Source organism: Hordeum vulgare, chromosome 2H, assembly GCF_904849725.1.
Source record: "Hordeum vulgare subsp. vulgare chromosome 2H, MorexV3_pseudomolecules_assembly, whole genome shotgun sequence".
Taxonomy (NCBI): domain Eukaryota; kingdom Viridiplantae; phylum Streptophyta; class Magnoliopsida; order Poales; family Poaceae; genus Hordeum; species Hordeum vulgare.
In genome coordinates, this window is record NC_058519.1 from 257,223,158 (window position 1) to 257,246,749 (window position 23,592).

At 43.3% G+C, this 23,592-nt stretch overlaps 1 long non-coding RNA gene across 1 annotated transcript; it reads left to right on the plus strand.

Moving 5' to 3' along the window:
- Positions 1 to 22,572: 22,572 nt before the first annotated feature.
- On the plus strand, positions 22,573 to 23,284 carry LOC123429987. The gene is made up of 2 exons (XR_006622811.1): positions 22,573 to 22,823; positions 22,960 to 23,284. It is a non-coding gene; the product is annotated as an uncharacterized LOC123429987 (long non-coding RNA).
- Positions 23,285 to 23,592: the final 308 nt, after the last annotated feature.

Consider the following 23,592-nt stretch of genomic DNA (forward strand, 5'->3'; position numbering starts at 1 on the left):
AAAGGATGTTCTTGGAAATAAAATTTTAGAAAGCTCTTCTCCTAAGGGATTTCTAGTTTCCAGGGTCACGTCCTACAGTCAACATGTGCTCTCATACCATATCTGTAGCGACCCGACTCAAAACGAGTCAAGCCTCTGTGTATCTGTGCCATCCCTGGATCAGTATGCTGGCATACACAGTACATCAATGTATATATCCAAGTGCAATCACATGTAAATAGCGTAAAACTGATATATACCTTAAAAATCTTAGCGGAAACAGTCAAGGGAGTGGAGTCCCAATAAACACCAATGGCAGGTTGAGTGCAGACCGTAACCCTGAATCGTACTCTTACTCATCGAAGAAAGTATCTGCAACATAAGACGTTGCAGCTGTGTAGGTCAGAAAATTGAAGATGCCGGCAAGTGACAAAAGAGAGGGGTAAAAATATCATCTATACTATATGCATATATGGCAAGTGGGGCTGTATGTTTTTAGCGAAAAGCAAGTTTTCTCCTACATCAAGAGAGGATTAAAAGCAAAACTTTACTACGTTGTTGGTTGTTAACGAGATGGTACCACCAACCAATTCTCGTACCCGAGTTATCACTAATTCCCACATCATTATTAAATTGTGTTGAGAGTTCTGGAAAATTTCATTGCTTTCGGCTCAAGTTGTCCATGACCATGGACACGGCTAATCGATTAGGTTTGGGTACTCTGCAGAGTTTTGCACACGTTCCCCACAAGATTTGATCGCCTCCGGGTATGTCCTCGCAATTCAGGGTGTTTGAAGACCGGATGATGAAACCATGGTCTTTCAACGGGTGCCTCTGATCCCCTGTCGGTGCCCATCCAATCCTATCGTTCTTCTACATCTGCTAGAATCGCCTGTCCAGAGTCGTCGCGTTGTCCAACCAAGCCAGAGCCCATAATGACTTGTGGCTGTGCAGGTAAGCCTTGGGTCTTGAAGCCTCCGTCCATCTCTTCGAGGCTGGGTGAAGCTTTCCACAAGATGACATGGCACTTCCCCATGCATCTTGGGTCGTCCACTGGTTTCTCCAGGGAGCCCATGTAAACCGTCCTTCACACAGAGTTGCATTGCATCACGTGGTCTTCAAAAGTATTGACTTAACCGGTCTTGGTAATTAAATTGTTGGCGCCTCACTCGTGATAGACTCTCAACCAGAACCCCGTCTAATCAAGCATAGAAAAATAGAATTTGTCGTCTTGGGGCAAGTAACAGGGTTGTTGGGTGCCTACCACATCATACTATAACAAGTAACCAATATTTTCCAAGTACCTACTTAGCATGCAATTGGGTGTAGAAGGGTAGAACTACAATGCATAAAAACATAGGTAATACATGATCAAATGACTTGCCTCGTTAGATTGAAGAAGAATTATCGTTCTCGGGGAATACGTGATAGAACTATTCGTCACTCTCCGATGAAATCTATATAATCAAACATAGTATTCACATAAGCACTCACACTAGCAATCAAATAACAAAAAACAATAAAATTTGATGCAATCAAAATAAAATCACTAACACACAAAAACTATAGCACAAAGTGGTGCAATTTTCTTTACATAAACAAAACACAAACTGTTTTTGGTAAAACCCCAAGTAAAACTATTTAAAAAAATTGAAACTTAAACTACTGAAAGATATGATCACTAGGAAGCAGCAGCAAAAAGAATTAAATTAAAAGCTACTTTTAAACTCCTGGAATAAGCAAAACAATATTGGACTTCTAGAATAAAAGATATAAGGAAAACATAGGCAAGATATAAGCAAAACTGACACACTAAATCTGTTCTAATTCAAATTTTTAAATTTCAAACATAGGCAAATAATATGTGTTCAGAAACTACAAGAAAATTGTGATCTACTACAAAATGAATCAACTTCATTGGACTTCTAGAATAAAAGATATAAGGAAAACAAAAAACAGAACTAATTCTGTTACAGAATTGCAATAGAAAAGAAAATAGTGACATGGCAAGATCTGATTGGCTGATAGGTGTGCATGTTTCTGGCTATCCAACGGACGATCACAATATAACGGAAAACCTTTTGGTTTTAACTAACTAGCAGAGAACCAGTATGGTTTATTTTAACTAACCGAAGAGGTAAACTTGTTCTAATCTAAGCCGCATATACATGATCTAACGGTGGGAAATAAATCTAGGACAGACAGAGGGGGGAACACAGCTTACAGTGGTTGGGAGTATCTCCGGCGAGGTGGCCGGCGAGGTGGGCAGCTCCGGCGTGGGGGAGGGGTCGCCGGCGGGGTGGGCCGGCGGAGGAGGGTGGGGATCCGGCTCCTCGGAGGGCGGCGTGCTCCTAGCGAGGGGGGGCGATGGAGAGCTCCTGGCGGCGTCCCAGGCAGGAGGTGCCGACGGGGAGGTGCAGCCTGCAGGGGGGCCGATGGGGTGGGGAGTGGCGGAGGAGGTGCGGTAGGGGCATGGGGAATGGCGGCGGGGAGTCTCGCGGGGTCCTGGTGGCGGTGGGGAGGTGATGGGGCGACGGGGTGCTCGGTAGGAGGTGTTGCTCGTGCTCCTGGGAACAGAGCTCCGGCGAACCGGCTGCAAGGGCGAGGAGGTGGGGAGATGAGGTGGTTCCGACGGGAATGGAACGAGGAGGCCATGGGGATCCTTTATAGGGGGCGAGGAGGTACTGGGAGGGAAAGAACTTCGCGAATTCCGAAAGGGGAGGATTTTTGGTTCCCTACCATGGAAGGTGTGTGAGCATGGGAGGAGGGAGACGAGAGGAAGGAGAAGATCCTTTGTCGGGCCAGAATAGGAAGCTCCTTAATGGGCCTGTGAATAGTTTCCAAAAAAAAACGATTTACTTCCTAATAATTAAAACATGAAATCATAATTATGAAAAGGAAATAAATTCCTTCCCAAAGTTATAAGTATTATATACCACAATTATCAGAAAAATAAAATCTAAATGATGGACATTTTTCCACAGCCAAAATAAAAACTTAAAAAAAATGTTTTTCAGAAAATTACCTAAATGCTTTATTTCTTTTTTGCAAATATTTTCTAAATTAAAATTTTCTTTTCTTGGCTCAAAATACTTCAATAAATGCCCCTGGTTTTGGAGGGTCATGTTCCTACTCTCTTTTCCGTTTGACAAAATATTATTTCCCGACATTTCTTGAGTGGAGGGAAAATAGAATTGCAAATCAAAATCGAAAAAATTCAAATGCCACCTTCATTCGAATTCTTTATAGTTGAAGAAGTCATGTCATCTTCTCTCATTGATTTTAAATGGATGAATTTTAATTAACCGGAAAAGGGGAAAGTCATTTTATTCCCTCTCATTCAAAAGTTTTTGAAAAGTTTCAATTTTCACTGAAGTTTCAATCACTCAAACAAACAACCAAACAATCTAATAATTTTATTAACATTCCAAAATTTTGGGATGTTACATAGTCCCTTTCGTCCGGAAAAAAAGCAAGGAGAAGAGTTCATCGCGTTTTACGATTCAGAGGCGCCACCACCTCCTGTTCTTCCTCTGGAGGGCAGATCTGGAGTCCATTCTGTGCTCCGGAGAGGGGAGATCGTCGCCATCGTCGTCACCAACCTTCCTTCATCGCCAATTCCATGATGCTCTTCATCGTTCGTGAGTAATCTTATCGTAGGCTTGCTGGACGGTGATGGGTTGGACGAGATCTATCATGTAATCGAGTTAGTTTTGACGGGGATTGATCCCTAGTAACCACTATGTTCTGAGATTCATGTTGCTACTACATTGCCATGCTTAATACTTGTCACTAGGGCCCGAGTGCCATGATTTCAGATATGAACCTATTATGTTCTCGTCAATATATGTGTGTTCTTGATCCTATCTTCCAAGTTGTAGTCACCTACTATGTGTTATGACCCGGCAACCCCGGAGTGACAATAGCCGGAACCACTCCCGGAGATGACCATAGTATGAGGAGTTCATGTATTCACTAAGTGTTAATGTGTTGATCCGGTTCTTTATTAAAAGGAGAACCTTAATATCCCGTAGTTTCCATTAGGACCCCGCTGTCACGGGAGGGATGGAGAATAGATGTCATGCAAGTTCTTTTCCCTAACACGTATGACTACATATGGAATACATCCTACATTACATTGACGAACTGGAGCTCGTTACATATCTCTCCGTGTTATAACTGTTGCATGATGAATAGCATCCGGCATAATCATCCATCACCGATCCAATGCCTACGAGTTTTTCCTACTGGTCCTTGCTACGTTACTCTCTCGCTACTACTGTCACTGATGCTACTGTTACTCTCTTGCTGCTGATGTCACTACTTCTTCTGTTACTCTGCTGCTGCTACTGTTACCGTTGCTACTGTTGCTATCACTACTATGCTACTGATACTTTTCTACAGATACGAAGTCTTTTAGGTGTGGTTGAATTGACAACACTCAAGTGCTAATACTTGGGAATATTCTTTGGCTTCTCCTTGTGTTGAATCATCAAATTTGGGTTGAATACTCTACCCTCTAAAACTGTTGCGATCCCCTATACTTGTGGGTTATCAAGACCTGTTTCTGGCGCTGTTGCCGGGGAAGCATAGCTCTATTCTCTGAGTCACTTGGGATTTACGTCAGCTGATCACTATGAGGAATCGGAAAAAGCCAAGAACTAAAGTCTTGCCCTCAACTACGAGGACAGGTAAGGAACTGCCATCTAGCTCTGCACTTGCTTCACCTTGAGTTATGAGTAAGTTTGCGACACCACCCCCTGCTAGGAATTTTGATATGTTGCATGTGCTTGATGATGCTACTTCTGTTGTCCATGATGCTTGTGATGATGCTATGCTTGATACTACTTTGCCACTAGGTGCATTCCTTGATGCACAAATTGCTAGAGTTGCTGCTAGATGTGATGATACTTCTGAAACTGCTGAGATTATTGAAGTTGTCCCGGATGTGTTTTTAGGGAACGAACTATAGAACAAGCTGAGATCCTATTGAATAATATCTTGTGCAATGAGAATGCTTGGACTATTCCCGAACCACCTCCGAAGCCAACTCGGAAGAAAATTGGTATTCTATTCCTCAGTCCTGAAGATATGCAAGAAGCTAAGAAATCTATGAAACAGAAAGGCATTAAATTTGAAGATGTCAAAATTCTACCACCTATCGAAGATATCTATGGTCTTGATAACCCGATACAGGTAGTAGAGATAAATTCTCTTCGTAGATTCGATGAGAGTGATATTCCTTTTGATAAACCTCCTAGCTTATGCCTGGATGAATTTGATAACTTTGTTGCCAAACAAGAAAGTTTCAATGATTATGTTAGCAGACAATTGGAACTGAATGCTCGTATGCTTAGTCATTTAAGTGCTTGTGTGGACAGAAACGTCAATGATCTTAACTCCTGAGTAAACATGCCTCTATGGTTACTACTCAGGTAGAACAAGTACTTAAAGATCAGAATGACTTGCTCAATGAGTTGAATGACAATTCTGTCAGAGTCGTCACTTGAGGTGGTAGAATGACCCAGGAACCTTTGTATCCTGAGGGTCATCCTAAGAGAATTGAACAAGATTCTCAAGGAGATAGCACTGATGCACCTAGTCATCCAAGGAAGAAGACGAAATATGATAGGAACTTGCATGCTAGCAACCCTGCTGCTGTTACACCTGAGAGTCTAAACGATGTCTCTGTTTCTGATGCGGAAACACAATCTGGTGATGAACATGAGCCTAATGATAATATCGATAGTGATGTTCATGATGATGCTCAACCTAGCAATGATAAGGATGTGGAGATTGAACCAGTTGATCTTGATAACCCACAACCTAAGAATATGAGATACGATAAGAATGACTTCGTTGCTAGGAAGCATGGTAAAGAAAGGGAACCATGGGTTCAGAAACCCATGCCCTTTCCTCCCAAACCATCCAAGAAAAAGGACGAGGAGGATTTTGAGCGATTCGTTGAAATGATTAGACCTGTCTTTCTGCAAATGCGTTTGACAGATATGCTCAAAATGTCTCTGTATGCTAAGTACATGAAGGATATTGTGACTAATAAGAGGAGGATACCTGAGGTTGAGATTTCCACCATGCTCGCTAATTACACCTTCAAGGGTGGAACTCCTAAGAAACTAGGTGATCCGGAGTGCCCACTATACCATGCTCCATTAAAGGAAACTACGTTAGAACTGCTTTATGCGACCTTGGAGCCTGTGTTAGTGTTATGTCTCTTTCTCTTTATCGTAGACTTGAATTGGACAAGTTGACACCCACTAAAATCTCTTTTGAAATGGCAGACAAATCAACTTCTTCCCCTATCGGCATTTGCGAGGATGTGCCTGTTATGGTTGCGAACGTTACTATCTTGACAAACTTTGTTATTCCGGATATTCCCGAGGATGATGCCATGGCGGTCATCCTTGGAAGACCCTTTCTAAACACTGCAGGGGATGTTATAGATTGCAACAAAGGCAGTGCCACTTTCCGTGTTAACAGTAATGACCATACGGTGCACTTTCCGAAGAAACAATATCGAGTACATTGCATCAATGCTATCAAAAAAACTTCATCGATTCTTATTGGGAGCTTTGAATGCCCTATACCTACTGTTAAGATGAAGTATGAGTTGCTTGTTGGGGATATTCACATCCCCATTGAGGTAACCTAGTGACTATTCAAAAAAATTCGGTTCTTTTTATGAGATTCGAAAAGGTTTGTCAAGGAGACTTGATCAACCTCATTGACGGATTTCTTTCGATGACCATGGGATGGATGAATCAAGGAGTCACAAACCTCTGTTCCAAGCTTTCACTTTTAGTTGCTTAGAAGAAAAATGATAGATTTAGTTTAGTTTTCCCTGTTTTATGTTTTTGCGCTCCGTAGAAAAGTACCCCGAAAATACAAGTTCTCCGAATGCCGTGAAAATCAAGTATGATTTTTTCTAGAATTTTTGAAAAATTCTGAGACGAGAGCTAGTCAGGGGGCTGCACCAGTGGTCCACAAACCCTGGAGGCGCGGGCACCCCCCTGGCCATGCCTACTAGTCTTGTGGGGCCCACATGTACCCCCTCCACTTATTCTAGCTCCTATCTGCTTCTCCTACCTCCAGAAAAAATCATTTCGCAGCTCAAACCCGTGTTCTTGCTCTTCTTGTTGCGATTTTCGATCTCCTTGTGCAAAGCACCATTCACAAAATTGTTTTGGGGAAATTGCTCCTTGGTATGTGACTCCTCCATTGGTCCAATTAGTTTTTCTCCAGTGCCTTATACATCGTGTATTTTTGCTGCCTTGGTGACCCTGTTCTTGAGTTTTGCATGCTAATTTTAGCTGGTCCCAAATAGCTTTGATGCGTGATATGGCCTCTAGACACTTGTTGGAGTAGTTGCTATGAGTTTAGTGGAGCCTTGTTCACTTCTCCTTTGAGTCACTGAAAATTTCAGAAAAGGAAGATGTTCAGGAGAAACTATCATGGTGGTTCCTCAAGCAAGAGGGGTCCCCGTCTCGCGATTCGGGAGCTCGATCCTTACCAACAGAGGAACGCACAAGTAAAACCATGTGAATGGCCTTCTGATGAATTCATGACTGAGGCAGGTTTCAAAGACGAGTTTGATACACTTGTTCACAACGTCGGACTCGAAGAATTCATCTCCGATAAATGTGAACAGTATGTTACTCTCATTGCCTCTTTTGTTCGTAGATTCTAGTTTTCAGCTGGCCGTGATACATCTGTATTGTTTGATCTCTATGAAAAATCGTATACCATGGATTTAGAAGATTTCAATAGAATTTGCAAGATACCTGTTTGGGGTAGTCTCAATGATCCTCCTAAATCTTCGGTTAGAGATTTTTTCTCTAGTATAACTGCCGGAGAAACTAGAGATATTACATAAGCTACCATGGGGAGCATTCATTTTCCTGCCTTGCACTACTTTGCCCTCTTCATAGGTGGATGCATTAACGGCAAGATTGAGCATTGTCACCTCTGCGCACCCGACCTTAGCATTCTTAAGAGCGCAGTAACGGGTGATAGAAGTTTCAACATGGGAGCTATAATAGCAAGGAGGCTGAATAATAATGCTAATCAAGGGGATTTCTTTGGTGGGATCTATGCCACTCGCATAGCAAATTTTCTTGGAGTACCCATCTGCGAAGGAGACCCTCCGCTCCATACAGCTTTCCTTAATCGCGCCGCTATGACACACTATCAGTTCCTTGAGAGGGATAATGAATCCCTCCTATACCGGTTAATATTTAACCGACAGCGTGTTTTTCATATTACCCTTCCTCCTCCTGCCTTCTTTGACTTTCAGGTAAAACGGAGATATTACATAACGAGAGGAGAGGCAGAGGAGTATGAGAGGGAGGCAAAGGCTGCTCGCCTCCGCGAGGCAGCTATTCAGGCAGTGGCTACAGCACTCCCGTACAACCCCCATTATGATTTTGGGTATCGCCCGGACCACCCATGGGAGTAGACCAACTTAGGCCAAAAGCCAAAGCTTGGGGGAGTATGTGTTTCTCACCGACTTTATATTCTTGTTTACACTTTCACTTTGTTAGTCGTTGTTCACGCTTTGCCACTGTATCATCCATGCTAGTTTATTTCTTTTTCTCGTTTTCTTTTCGTGTGTTTGTCTAGATTGAGAAAACCCAAAAAGATTTCTTGTTGTTCTTTTGCTTGTTGGGAGCTTTCCCGTGTAAATAGTTTTCTTTTTCTTTGCGTCAAGGTAGAAGACCATGGTTACAATGTTTAGTGGTTCTCGCATGCATATCTGTTTATCTTTTAAAGAGCCATATTACTTTGTCTTCTCCTTTGTGTTTTCTTGCAGATTCCAGCTTAATCCAATGCACGAGCACTCTTATTATTGTTCACATCGTTCGGTCGTTCAAGTGAAAGGAAATAATGACAATATATGATGAAGTGACTGAGCCTGGAAAAGCTGGTATGAACTCGATCTATTTTTTTTTTTAAATATGACTAGCTCGTCGTTCCTAATTTAGCTTTGTTGTGAGAGAAACATGTTTGCAATGACAACTTAGAGATAATAGTTTCTGATGCCATGCTTAATTAGCTAGGAGCTTATAATGGTTTGTCTTGGATGCCAACATGAATTTTGAGATGCTTATGATGTAGTATGATAGGATGGTATCCTTCTATGAATGATTCAAGTGGCTTGACTTGGCGCATGTTTACGAATGTAGTTGAAAGAAAATCAACATAGCCTCTATGATATTCATGTTCATGGTGATTTATGTCCTACTCATGCATGCACTCAATGTTGGTTAATCTCAATGCATTTGGATGACTGTTGTCGCTTTTGCTAGTCTTCACTTGTACTAAGCGGGAATACTGCTTTGCATCCACTTCCATCAATCCAAAGTTATTCCATATGAGTCCACCATACCTAACTATAAAATCGTCTTTACATCGGATGGTTCGGTGTTTTGATGATCCCTACCTTATTGACCGCAACTTCTGTATTTATTATCGCCTTCATCGCTGCCCCTCCAGTAGATATTGATGGTATTCGCGAGCCTGTTTCTGGTTCTTTACTTTATGGAAACAATATTATCTCTGGTGCTATTATTCATGCGGTATCTACCTGTTTTTCAAGTAAACTTGCATTTGCCACTCTCTAAATCTTCAAGAAATAATCTGTTTGGCATGCCCGAACCGCTCATGTGGTGACAGGGGGCTATCCGTATCTTCCATGCTACGCGTGTTATCCTCGATATGTGTTTATTCACTATAACTCACGAGAAATGGTCCGGTAATTGGAATGCCCAGTTCCATGCTCAAATCGAAAAGATAATTTCAAACAAAACTCCCCTGGATTGTTGTTGGTATGGATGGCACCCGAGTATTCGTCTAGTCGTGGAGTGTGATTGATCGGTGGTGGGGGAGTCAAAACTTTACTTTTGTGTTCGGGAACTGCCTATAGCATGTCTTGCATGGAAGATGGCGAAAACTCTTGGTCATTGCATTGACAATGAAAGCATGCCACCCAAAATTATTATCTCTGTCTTCAAAGCTTGAGCTCTGACACCTCCAAGCTTGTGATCTTGCTGAAAATCTGGATATGAGTTAGACATAGTTGCAACAACAGGATCAAACAGAGTTCGTAAAAGTTTTTCTTTTGTCTATTTCAGTTTGTCAACTGAATTTCTTGAGGAGAAGCAAGGCTTTAAGCTTGGGGGAGTTGATACGTCTCCGTCGTATCTACTTTTCCAAACTCTTTTGCCCTTGTTTTGGACTCTAATTTGCATGATTTGAATGGAACTAACCCGGACTAACGCTGTTTTCAGCAGAATTGCCATGGTGTTGTTTTTCCACAGAAAGAAAAGTTCTCGGAATGACCTGGAAATTTACGGGGATTTTTTGTGGAATATATAAAAAATATTGGCGCAAGAATCAACTAAAGAAGTGGAGTGTGGAGCCCACAAGCCCACCAGGCGCGGCCCCCCCTGGTCGCGCCTAGCAGGCTTGTGGGGCACACGTTGCTCCACCGCCTCCAATTCCAGCTCTATTTTGTCCCTTTCGTCCGGAAAAAAATCAAGGAGAAGAGTTCATCACGTTTTACGATACAGAGGCTCCGCCACCTCCTGTTCTTCGAGTGGAGGGCAGATTTGGAGTATGTTCTGGGCTCCGGAGAGGGGAGATCGTCGCCATCGTCATCACCAACCTTCCTTCATCGCCAATTCCATGATGCTCTTCATCGTTCGTGAGTAATCTCATCGTAGGATTGCTGGACGGTGATGGGTTAGATGAGATCTATCACGTAATCGAGTTAGTTTTGACGGGGATTGATCCCTAGTATCCACTATGTTCTGAGATTGATGTTGCTACTACTTTTCCATGCTTAATGCTTGTCACTAGGGCCCGAGTGCCATGATTTCAGATCTGAATCTATTATGTTCTCGTCAATATATGTGTGTTCTTGATCCTATCTTGCAAGTTGTAGTCACCTACTATGTGTTATGACCCTACAAGCCCGGAGTGACAATAGCCCCATGTGTCATGTATTCACTAAGTGTTAATGCGTTGATCTCGTTCTTTATTAAAAGGAGAACCTTAATATCCTGTAGTTTCCATTAGGACCCTGCTGCCACGGGAGGGATGGACAATAGATGTCATGCAAGTTCTTTTCCCTAAGCACGTATGACTACATACGGAATGCATGCCTACATTACTTTGACGAACTGGAGCTAGTTACATATCTCTCCGTGTTATAACGGCTGTATGATGAATAGCATCCGACATAATCATCCATCACTGATCCAATGCCTACGAGTTTTTCCTACTGGTCCTTGCTATGTTACTCTGCCGCTACTGATGTCACTGCTGCTACTATTACTCTGTTGCTACAGCTGTCACTGCTGCTACTGTTGCTCTGCTGCTGCTACTGTTACCGTTGCTACTGTTGCTATCACTACTCTGCTACTGATACTTTTCTGCATATACTAAGTCTATATGGTGTGGTTGAATTGACAACTCAACTGCTAATACTTGAGAATATTCTTTGGCTTCCCCTTGTGTCGAATCAACAAATTTGGGTTGAATACTCTACCCTCGAAAACTGTTGCGATCCCCTATACTTGTGGGTTATCATGGGCCCATAACCCATAGGTTTGTCCTAGGATCTTACTTGGCTCTTGTAATCTTTTCCAGAGATGTCGAGAGTCTTTTGAAATATGTAGTAAGGATGAATTCCATTAGTCATATTCCTTCTCCAAGATCTATTTGAATTAATTTTCATCGGTGGCTCAACCTTTCCTCACTCATTGTTCCGGAGTGTATCAGTAATTATTGTTGTTGTTTCACCTCATCATTCTCAACATTGAAGACCGAAGGAGAGTTTCTCTTAAATCTTGGTCCCTTCTTGGAGATTCATGGTTTTAGATTCATGATATACTCCCAAATTGTTTTAATTCATGAGAACTTCCTACCATATATATCCGAAGCATTTCAGAGTTGTTTTCATTCCTCGATCCTCCAAAGGCCATCATTTCAAAAGATTTCTTCGTTCTCAGCTTTCAGCTTTCATTCCCAAATTCTTCTCAATTGTTGCCTCTTCGTTCGTATCTCAATTATTCTGGTGCTTCATTCAAGTTTCTGCTTGACGGAGGATGATCTATTCATTCTCATGTATCTCTGTTCATTCAAAATATCCCCATTCGTTCCTAATTCTTATCGGTGTTCTGTTGTGGACTTGTTCTAGATCATGATGTTTGTCTTCAATCTTTTCAACAAGGATAAGTGGTATGCTAAATCCGTTGCTTTCCATCAATTAATTTGGAGAAGTATAAGCAAAACATAATTTTTATTGTTGATTATCAAGGTGATTTATATTCTTCATTCGGAGTTGTTCATTCGTTTCTTGATTTTAAGTTGCTTATATTTGTACTTTCCGGAGTTCCAAGTCTTGTCAAGTTCTCTTCGTGAAGGTCCATCTATATCATGAAAGGTTAGAATCTTATTCTATTCAACCTTCTTTTCTCTTGATCATTCTTTTGTTCCAGATTTTTCTCTCATTAATTCATCATGTCATTTGGTTAAGATCGTGTGTTCTGTCCTCTTTTCGAGTTCCTTCCATCCTATCAAATTTTGCCTCCCTTTTCTATTGAAGTACTACCCAAATTTATTTTCAACTCTTGCTTGTTCCTCATGCCATTCTTCATTGTTTTGCAACCTCTAAGTTTTTTCGGCATCACTCGTTTTTCAAAGAAGAAACTAAGTTTACCTCTTACTTTCCTCTTCCTCATCCCTTTTCATTCTAAGATCTCGGGTCGAGATCTCTTGTTAGTGGAGGAGAGTTGTAACAGCGTGAGACCGATGCTCCAGAAGTTTCCCGTTTATTGTCGTGTGTTTATCTGGTTGTCACCTTCATCATCGCATCAATCGCATCATCCGTGTTGCATCGACACTTCGTTGTTGTCATATTTTCAAAACTTGCATCTGTTCGTAGTTGTTGGTTCTCTCCGTTGTCATCGTCCACTGGTTCGAGACCAATCACAAATGCATGCGCTCGCGGCATCACTTAAATATTGTTTTTAAAAGTGCATATAAAACTTTCTCGGAATCGGATGAAAGTTTGCGCGCGGCCATATTTTAATATAGGCGGACCGCCTGCCAAATTTCATCACATTCGTAGGTTGTTTGGTACACGAACCGTTAAACCTATAACGATCAATATAGCTAGTTAAACGTTGGATGGTTTTGGTTTATAAAACTATGCCATGGGCCGCAGATCACCCTCTCATCTCAGCTCAGGCCCCTACATAGCCACCTAGCCAAACCTACCATATCCCCATAACCGCAGCCGTCGGATTGCGATCGAACGGCTCAAAAACGTACTAAACCCCCCCAAACCTAGTTACCCTACTATATAAGGGAATATACTGATACGTCTCCAACGTATCTATAATTATTGATGGTTTCATTCTATTATCTTGTCAAACTTTGGATGTTTTGTATGCCTTTTATATCATTTTTGGGACTAACGTATTAACTGTATGCCAAGTGCTAGTTCCTGATTTTTCCCTGTTTTTGACCCTTTTCAGAGGAGGACTTTAAACGAAGTCCAAACGGAACGAAATTTCCAAAAAGATTTTTTCCGCAATAGAAGACGATCGGGGAACTTGAGAACGAAGGCAGGGGGCCACCAGGGATCCCACAAGCCCCCTAGCCGCGGCCAAGGGGGGCGCGCCTCCCAGGCTTGTGGGCTCCCTGGGCCTCCTCTGCCACAAGCTTCTTTATCCGCAAGATCCCATCTGGGAACGTTCTGGTGCCTTGCCGGAGGGGGGATTCAGATACGGAGGGCTTCTTCATCAACACCATGACCTCTCCGATGATGCGTGAGTAGTTCACCATAGACCTACGGGTCCATAGCTAGTAGCTAGATGGCTTCTTCTCTCTCGTGGATCTTCAATACAAAGTTCTCACTGAACTTCATGGAGATCTATCCGATGTAATCTTCTTTTGCGGTGTGTTTGTCGAGATCCGATGAATTGTGGATTTATGATCAGATTATCTCTGAATCTTATTTGAGTTTCTTCTGATCTCTTATATGCATGATTTCATATCCTTGTAATTCTCTTCGAGTTGTGGGTTTTGTTTGGCTAACTTGATCTATGATTCTTGCAATGGGAGAACTTCTGGGTTTTGGGTTCATACCGTGCGGTGAGCTCACCCAGTGATAGAAGGGGTAGCGAAGCACACATCCTGTTGTTGCCATCAAGGGTAAAAAGATGGCTTTTCATCATTGGTTTGAGTTTATCCGTCTACATCATGTCATCCTTCTTAAGGCGTTACTCTGTTCGTCATGAACTCAATACACTTGATGCATGCTGGACAGAGGTCGATGCCTGGAGTAATTGTAGTAGATGCAGAAAGTATCGGTCTACTTGTCTCGGACGTGATGCCTACATGTATGATCATTGCCTTAGATATCGTCATGCCTATATGTATGTTTAATCGACACCTTCATCCCTAAACATGTGGACATGTTTATGGAACTTTGTTTTCGCTTGAGGACAAGCAAGGTCTAAGCTTGGGGGAGTTGATACGTCCATTTTGCATCATGCTTTCATGTTGATATTTATCGCTTTATGGGCTGTTATATTACCTTGTGGTACCATACTTATGCCTTTTCTCTCTTATTTTAAAAGGTTTATTTGAAGAGGGAGAATACCGACAGCTGGAATTCTGGACTAGAAAAGGAGCAAGTCTGAGTCCTCTATTCTGTGCAACTCCAAATGCCCTGAAAATCAACGTGGAATTTTTTGGGAATATATAAAAAATAATGGGCAAAAGAAGTACCACAGGGGAGCTACCAGGGCCCCACAAGCCTGGTAGCCGCCGCCCCCTGGTGGCGGCTAAAGGGCTTGTGGGCACCCAAACGGCCCACTGCCCCCCCTCTTTTGCTATATGAAGGGTTTCGTTCCAGAAAAAATCAGGGTGGAGCTTTTTCGTGGATTCTCCGCCGCCACGAGGCGGAACTTGAGCAGATCCAATCTAGAGCTCCGGCAGGACGATCCTGCCGGGGAAACTTCCCTCCCGGAGGGGGAAATCGTCGCCATCGTCATCACCAACAATCCTCTCATCGGAGGGGAGTCATCTCCATCAACATCTTCATCAGCATCATCTCCTCTCCAAACCCTAGTTCATCTCTTGTAACCAATCTCCGTCTCGCGACTCCGATTGGCACTTGTAAGGTTGCTAGTAGTGTTGATTACTCTTTGTAGTTGATGCTAGTTGGATGACTTGGTGGAAGAGTTTATGTTTAGATCCTTGATGCTACTCATTACACCTCTGATCATGATTATGATTATGCTTTGTGAGTATTTACTTTTGTTCCTGAGGACATGGGATAAGTCATGCTGATAATAGTCATGTGAATTTGGTATTCGTTCGGTATTTTGATATGATGTATGTTGTCTTTTCCTCTAATGGTGTTATGTGAACATCGACTACATAAAACTTCACCATGTTTGGGCCTAGAGGAAGGCATTGGGGAGTAGTGAGTAGATGATGGGTTGCTAGAGTGACAGAAGCATAAACCCCAGTCTATGCGTTGCTTCGTAAGGGGCTGATTTGGATCCACTAGTTTAATGCTATGGTTAGACGTTCTCTTAATTCTTCTTTTGTAGTTGCGGATGCTTGCGAGAGGAGTTAATCATAAGTGGGATGCTTGTCCAAGTAAGGGCAGTACCCAAGCGCCGGTCCACCCACATATCAAACTATCAAAGTAACAAACGCGAATCATATGAACATGATGAAACTAGCATGACAGAAATCTCCGTGTGTCCTCGGGAGCGTTTTTCCTCCTATAAGACTTAGTTCAGGCTTGTCCCTTGCTACAGAAGGGATTGGGCCACTTTGTTCCATCGTTGTTACTACTTGTTACTTGTTACTTTTCACTTGCTACGTTTCACCTTGCTACACCATCACTTGTTACCGCTACTTTCAGTGCTTGCAGTTATTACCTTGCTGAAAACTGTTTATCACAGCCTTCTGCTCCTCGGTGGGTTCGACACTCTTTCTTATCGAAAGGACTATGATTGATCCCCTATACTTGTGGGTGATCAAGGCCTCTGGAAACAGTCAAAGCCATGTAGCATCTTTAATCACACCCATCATGTGGCGTGTCATTTAAATAAAAGGTAGTTGGGCGAACGACACAGAAGGAGAGGCAATCCTTGCTAGGGAACATCGCTAGTGCGCCACCTCATGGCACATTTAATGCATCTATTTCTGTTTCTCAGTGTTGGATATTTCCCACTATAGCTTATGTCAGTAGTACTGGCAGCTATTGTGCGGATTACTCTCCCATGAGAAGACCAACTTAGCCACTGTGGTAACCCTTGGACTATAAAAGGAGGTCCAGGGCTACCTTTAGAAAGGTCGAATCTTAGTTCATTCTACACGCGTAGCTGCTGCCCTCAAGCATCCTTATCGGGAGAGCGCACATGTATTGTGAACATCAACATAATCCACAAAAACACAAGACATAGGGTTTTACGCTTCTGAGCAGCCAGAACCTGTCTAAACCATCGTGCATGAAGGTGTTGGTGATGCTCTTTGTGCACCCATAGTCCCTGCAGAACCATAGCAAAGGGGCCATGTCGGTCCCATAGATCGTCGTAGAGAAATCACCCCGACATCTTTGGTGGGCCATGTAGGGGATTTGGTGCACGAATCTTCTCCAACACTGCTATTCCTCCCCAACATCTCCATCAACTCCCATGGTGCCCAATAAGGCTAGGGGAGCATCAACATCCGTCTCATATTTGTCGAAGCTGCGTACGCCGGCTGATACAAGTGATGGGGGTTGGGACAGACATCGTGCAATCCACACCATAGAGCGTAGTCACCACACCACTTGGAGCCCCACGAGGCGCGACCCAGACCCAGCCGTCATGATGTCGCAGGATGCACCGGTGAGGTTCGAGAGTGACACTACATCGGTGCCACTGGCGAACGCAAAGGCTAACTGCGTGGTGCATGCAGCGGCACCTCCACTGAGTGCTTCCCAAGATAACTTTTAGCAACACCCCAGGGGAGCCTACACCAACGGGCGTGTGAACAAGACCGTTGCGCACCAATCTCAGGGTGCGCAGGGCCAACCTCATTAGCAGCCCCCCTGGTAAGAGTGGGCAGCGGGTGACAGCGCGGGGAGGCACTCCTTCTCGCATTGCTAGGAGTTAGAGCGCCACCCATGTCTCGCATAACTCCATACCCAAAACGAGGCAGAATGACTAGCATAGGCCCAGTTGCCGCTAAATTCCCCGCCCGCGCGAGAGAACATGCAATATTGGAGGGCAACCATCTAAAGCCTACTAAGCTTCACGAATCATGACTAGGCGGATGCCAGAGAAGCTTCCTGCACGTGCCAAGTAGCCATGACGAGGCCCACCATCGAAAACGGTGCAGGTGGAGCATCTACGGTGCAGTCGCCCCCACAGCAGCAACAACCTATCTGTCGGACCAACGTGCAGGGCGAGATGTCCCATGCCTCGACAGACCCGCGACAGAAGGAAGATCAATGCTAGGTCTTGAAGGACAGGCGCAAGGAGTACGCACATATCATCAAGAGGCGGCAGGACACACATCGCCAATAGGACGGCGATGATCCAGTTGTCAGCGCGCCCACAACGGGAGCACCCTTCAGCCTACCTTACGAGGTTGGTTGCCCGACGTTCGCCCACGATGTGCGGCAAGTCCGCTCCCCTTCTAGCAGAGCCTTCAAGTCGGAATATGCCAAACACATATGATGGCAACATCAGCCCGTCAAAGTTCCTTGTCATCTACACCATTGTCGTGCAGGCTCCCGAGGGCGCGGTGAGGCAATGCTCACCAACTAATTCCCGCTAGTGCTCAAATGCAACATGAGGAGTTGGGTGATGAACTTGCTGGAAGGGATCTATTTCCTCCTGGGTGGATCTGTGCAACCATTTATTTGGTGCATACCACGGGGGTCGCAATCTCCCGGGGCAGCCCAGTGATTTGCATGTGATCCCTTAGAGAGACTGCAAGACCCTCCACAAGTACATTCAAAGATTCAACCGTGTACATCACAATATCATTGACATCCTCCCGGCCGCGGTGATCGTTGTGTTCCATACGAACATATGCAATCACCACATGGAGATGACTGTCAATAAGATACGATATGTCGCCGAGCTTTACACTCTGGTGGACAGATGTATACAGGCTCAAGAAGGAATAAGGCTCCCCAGGGAGGATGGCGGAACGGAAGTCGGCATAGACGATTAAAATGCGTACGCCTCCAGGGGGAAGGGCCGGAAGCACAACAAGACGTGCAAGGGCAAGGGAGTTATGCCTGTAGAAGGCACCAACAAATCCACTACACGCAAGAAGGACAAATCCAAGGGGCCCGGCAAGGATGTTGTTGCGTGCTCCGAAGACGACGAGACCATTGCAGGAGAAAAGACCAGGAGACCATATTGCAATATTCACATCACCAAGGGCCACGACAGCACCGAGTGGCACCAAGTAGAGTAGCTTGTAGAGGAACAGAAGCAAGAGTACGAAAGGGGCGACAAGGAGAAGGGCCAAGACGGTACGGGTGGATTCGGCAAGAAGAACTGCGGAAATTGCCACGAAAATGACAAGCAATAGAAGGAGAAACTTACTCGAGGCTGAGACAAGAAATTTGATGATGAAGAAACAGATGACGATGAGGAAGAAAAAGGATCTCATGGCCAGGAATTCTAGAACGTTGTGGATTCTATGTGTGTTGATGGAGGCGCTTCTTTGCACTCCTCACACACACACCTCAAGCAGTGGGCTTGTGAAGTCAACGCAGAACTAGCGGAGAGGCAAGGAAACCCTAGAAATGGTCCAACACTCCAATCATATTTGACGTAGAAGATCACCCTGACTGCACCACTACCATTGGGTGTGTGCCATTGTTGGTCTCACCAATAATTCGCAACCTCGAGATGACAAAGATGTTGGTCGATAGTGGGGCTGGTTTGAACTTGATCTCTCCCAACGTGATCAAGCGGTTGTAGCTTCCTGACATCGACCTCTAGCCAACAGGGTCCCTCTAGGGGTTCAATAAGGGGAAACGGGAACCGAAGGGGAAGAAAACTCTGCCATGACATTGTGGGGACCCCGACTCATAAGTCGTGATCACCGAATGAACAAGCACAGTGATCCGAGAGATTAATTCTCACTAAACACACATAAACTGAATAACAAGAGTCTTACATTCATTACATACACTTTTAATCAGGTATGGACTTCATGGCCAAGGCTTTATATATTTGTAATGGGAAATCTTCATCGATAGCGTGAACCATGCCATCTGCCTTAACCCTAGAGACATTCTGATTGGGAAGCATCCTAGCTTGCATGTACATCACCAAGGTAATCTTCATCATATCCTGTTCTCTCATGACTGGCCAATAAAATAAACAGTGGCAAGCCAATGAGTTCTTTGAATCTACTCGAAAGAAACCCATGTTGTGGAAATAGTTTTGAGTGCAGTGCCATGATCAATAAACATGTAAAAGCATGCGTCAAGAGGTTGCAGATATCCATAAAAACAAGTTATCGATATCGGCATTAGCAGGGGTTGAACATCCCATATTCATTTTTCATCTGAATTCGTCCCACTTAACACAAGCGTCATCTTTCTCACACTATCAACTATCTCTCTCAAATACACCAAGTTTGTGAAAACATCTGGACATTGTTTAAGCAGGACCACCAACTGTCCTTGACAGTGGACACGAACTACGCCACAACACTGCATTCCCTACAGACGTGTGTTGGGAAAGATAACTTTTGTCAATCGACTGTTTGTGGGCAAAACTTATAACTAACTGTCGGTTGGGAAAATTCATACACGCCAACCAACTGTCGGTTGGGATTGCGAAGATATATACCGTCTAACTGTCGGTCGGTGATACTCTTACTTAGAGCTAACGGTCGGTCGGTAAAGCGGGCAAAGAGTCCCGACCAACTTGGGGTAGACAAGTGGGCCGACCTGCAATCGACGCGCGCGTGAATGAAATTTCGTAGCGGCACAATTTTTGGCCCAACCCGCGAAACATCCCTCGTTTCCTTTTCCTTCACCGCACGCTCCGAAACCTAATCCCCTCCCTCCCACGTATCTTCTCCCATCCTCCCACGCCCCCGCCGATTCCCCTTGTTGGCACCGCCACCCGAAGCCCCGTCTCCTAGCACCGACCATGGCCGACGGCGTCGAGTACGCGACCAACTCCTCGCTCCTCACTCCATCCGATCCATTCATAACATACCTCTAGCTATTTGCTTCACTACATCTCTGACTCTGAGGCGGCTTCGTCCTAGTCTTCTTCTTGCAGCATCAAGGGGGTCCTTGACCGCTACCAGCAGGCTACTGGGACCAGCATGTGGACGGAGTAGTATGAGGTTGCTTGCTTGCTGCTTCTCTCTCTCCCCTCAATCCATCAATCTCCTTTCTTCGATTTGTCTTATTTGCTTCGGGTCCGATTTCATCACAGGAAATGCAGCGCACGGTGAGCCATCTCAAGGCCGTCAATCCGAAACTTGCGCACAGAGATCAGGCAAATAAAACCTTCCCTCTTTCCTTCCTCCTTTTATTTTAGAAGCATTCTTGATTCTTGTTTCATGGGATGGGAGCTCTCCAACAAACTAGGTGCTTACATGGATTTGATGCGGAGATCGACATGAATTAGTAATATGCTTTTGTTCATATTCTTTTTGAATCAATATATGTGTTTGTTCATATATTTATCGATGATGGCAGGCAAAGGATGGGTGAAGATCTGAAAGTGCTGGGGTTCGGGGAGCTGCGCGGCCTTGAGAAAAGTGTTGATGCCGCTCTCGAGGTGGTTTGTCAGAGGAAGGCACGCACGCACAGACTCTAGCTGCTGGTTAATTGTTTTCTTGTTTGGTAGATCTATATAAACTAGTTCTACATCTCTCGTCTAGTAGAGAATAAAGAAGTGGTTTCATGATTTTGTTTAGTTCTGAAGAATTGATTAGGGGTTTCTTCTTTAATTCCAACTCGTGTGCATGTATTTTCTTCCATTAATAACATATAACATCTTAATTGATCTTTTATTTCCTGATATTTTTCGTTTTGATTTTGCTGTATCATGTGATCAGAAGGCAAACTGAAAACTACAAGAGGAAGGTGAGAACTTTTCTAAAAAGTTTTTCTCCATGAATTGGACTAGTTTATTCCGATAATTTCAAAAGTTGCCCAATTTGGTTCACATGGATGGCTGGTCTGGTGCCATAAATTAGATTTACTGCTGCCACTTGTTAAGGTTTCTTTATCTGGTTAGTACTCCATGTCATTGCTCAAAAAACCATGTATTCATTGGATCTTTCTGTATTGTGCCCTCATTAGGTCACATCGTATTTATTTGATACTCCGTACGTTTAGATACACATGGAGATTAACTTCACTTCATGACCTGCATCACGCATGGAGAATAGCATGATTTTCCCCAGATAATTTCATTCCAAATGCATCTTGTTTCCTTGAGAGGTTTTCCCAATGACAATCAGGCTCTAGCACTTAGACAAGCAACAAAAGAGCACTCCCATATATCCCGTCCGTCTGTACACTGTAACATGTCTTTTCTATGTAACCTCTGGCTCTTGTCATTCGGTGCCTGCTGGTGCACAATCATCAGACAATGTAGCTTGTTCCATTCGTGTACTAACCATACATGCTTTTGCTCCTGTAATCCACATATATGTAGGCAACACACTCCCCTCTCCCACAGCCTCTATCCCGACACACTCCCCTCTCCCCCTCCCCTTATCAGAAGAGAAGAGGAGGTTTCTAAAGTCACGTTTCTATATATTTTAGTAATTCTATAAAATTCCAGAATACTATACACCTACTGCTCAATATTTTACAATTTAATAAATCATGGATGCATGATAGATTTTGTTGATCTAGATTGCCATACGTAATTTGCTTAGTGGATCTATTATGTTGACTTCCATCATTATTTGTTTGAGTGCTCTAAAAAGTATTTTCATTAAACAGTTTCACAATTCTATTAAACCATGTAAGCTATGAACTATATACATTATCTGAGGCAATCGTTAGGTGAAAAGAATAACCATAATATTGTGTATACCACCACCATGTAAGAAGAGAAGATAGACAAGCATTGCATATTACTAGTCAATGTACAAAGCTATATAGCGATGTACTTATGCTTGTTACTAGAAATATACAGAGCATTATTTTTTCAGGCGGCAACGAAATTGTTAAGATCCCACTCTCTCACTTGGCCTCTCCCTCCCCTCCCCCTCTCTTTATGTGTGTGTGTGTAGTCCGCAGGTTTGAACTATGCAGTAAGTTTAATAATATCTTTAAAAAATGTGTGCTGCTTTAATTCATGGAAATAGAGAAGCTCTTGAAGCAGTAATGTCCTTTATGTGCAGCAGTTAATTAAGCTTCATTATTGTTTTGTAGTTTTCTAAAAAGTACTTTCATGAACTGGTTACACATTTTTTTTATTTTGATAGCAGGCTTGAAAGAAAGTTTTATTTTCTTTTGTTTATCAGTGAATGGTTGGTGAAGAAACGATTGAAGGAGATATTAAATTGTTGTTTGTGATATCAAGTGGCTTGCCTACAATAAAGGACCATGAGCATGTCACTGATTTGGAAATGCTTTCACTGCTACCTGTTATTAATCATCCGATTTCTTACTTCTTCCATCTATGCAGGAATGACGTGAAGAGAGTCCTCCCCGTTCTTAATCATTTGATTTCTTACGCCTTTCATGTATCTCTGGATATAGCGAGAGAAGTTACATGAAACACAAAAGAGGGGAGCTAAAGGTACACCTTTTCCCATCGGTGATAATGAATTCTCTTTAGTTGCTTTGGTATGAAATGATATTGAAGGTAGCTTAGAGAAATTACCATGTTCTCTAGTTATTGTGCGGAAATATTAACCATGGATTTTGACTTGTAGATTTTCAAAGTGGAGTATGTTCTCCAATGAGATGTAGAAGGAAGACTTTGATTTCAAGTTCTAGATGAACGCAATAATCTTGGTGGAAGGCTGTGAGCCTGTGTATGTAGTTGCCCACTACAAGGAGCCAAGGCAAATGATGTGCCTCTTTAAGACAAATTCTAGAAAATAAAGCGAGCAGATTTTGCTCTTAGGAAATGAACCATAATGTTTCCTATACTTAATTAGTTCCATTAGTTTATAGGAAATTTTGATGGTCATTAGTTCATAACAGATGATGTATTTATATGGGAAAATTAATGAATGTGTGTTATTATTGTTTGCATCCAGTTCAATATATTTTGGATGACATGCACATTACTGTTATGAATTCTGTAATTTGAAGTCCACCTATGGGAGGGCTAATGAATGTTGGTCAGCAAAATAAGAAGAAAGATAAGAGCCTGTCTAACAATCAGTTGAAAGGCTAATGCCAGGCCCAACATAATGTTGGTCGGGAAAGAATACGATGTCAGATAATCTGTTGGGAAAGGCCCATGGTATCCCAATGAATTGTTGGTCGGGAAAAAATTCCAGTCTGATAGTCGGTCGGGAAAGGACATGGTAGCCCCAGTATACTGTTGGTTGGGAAAG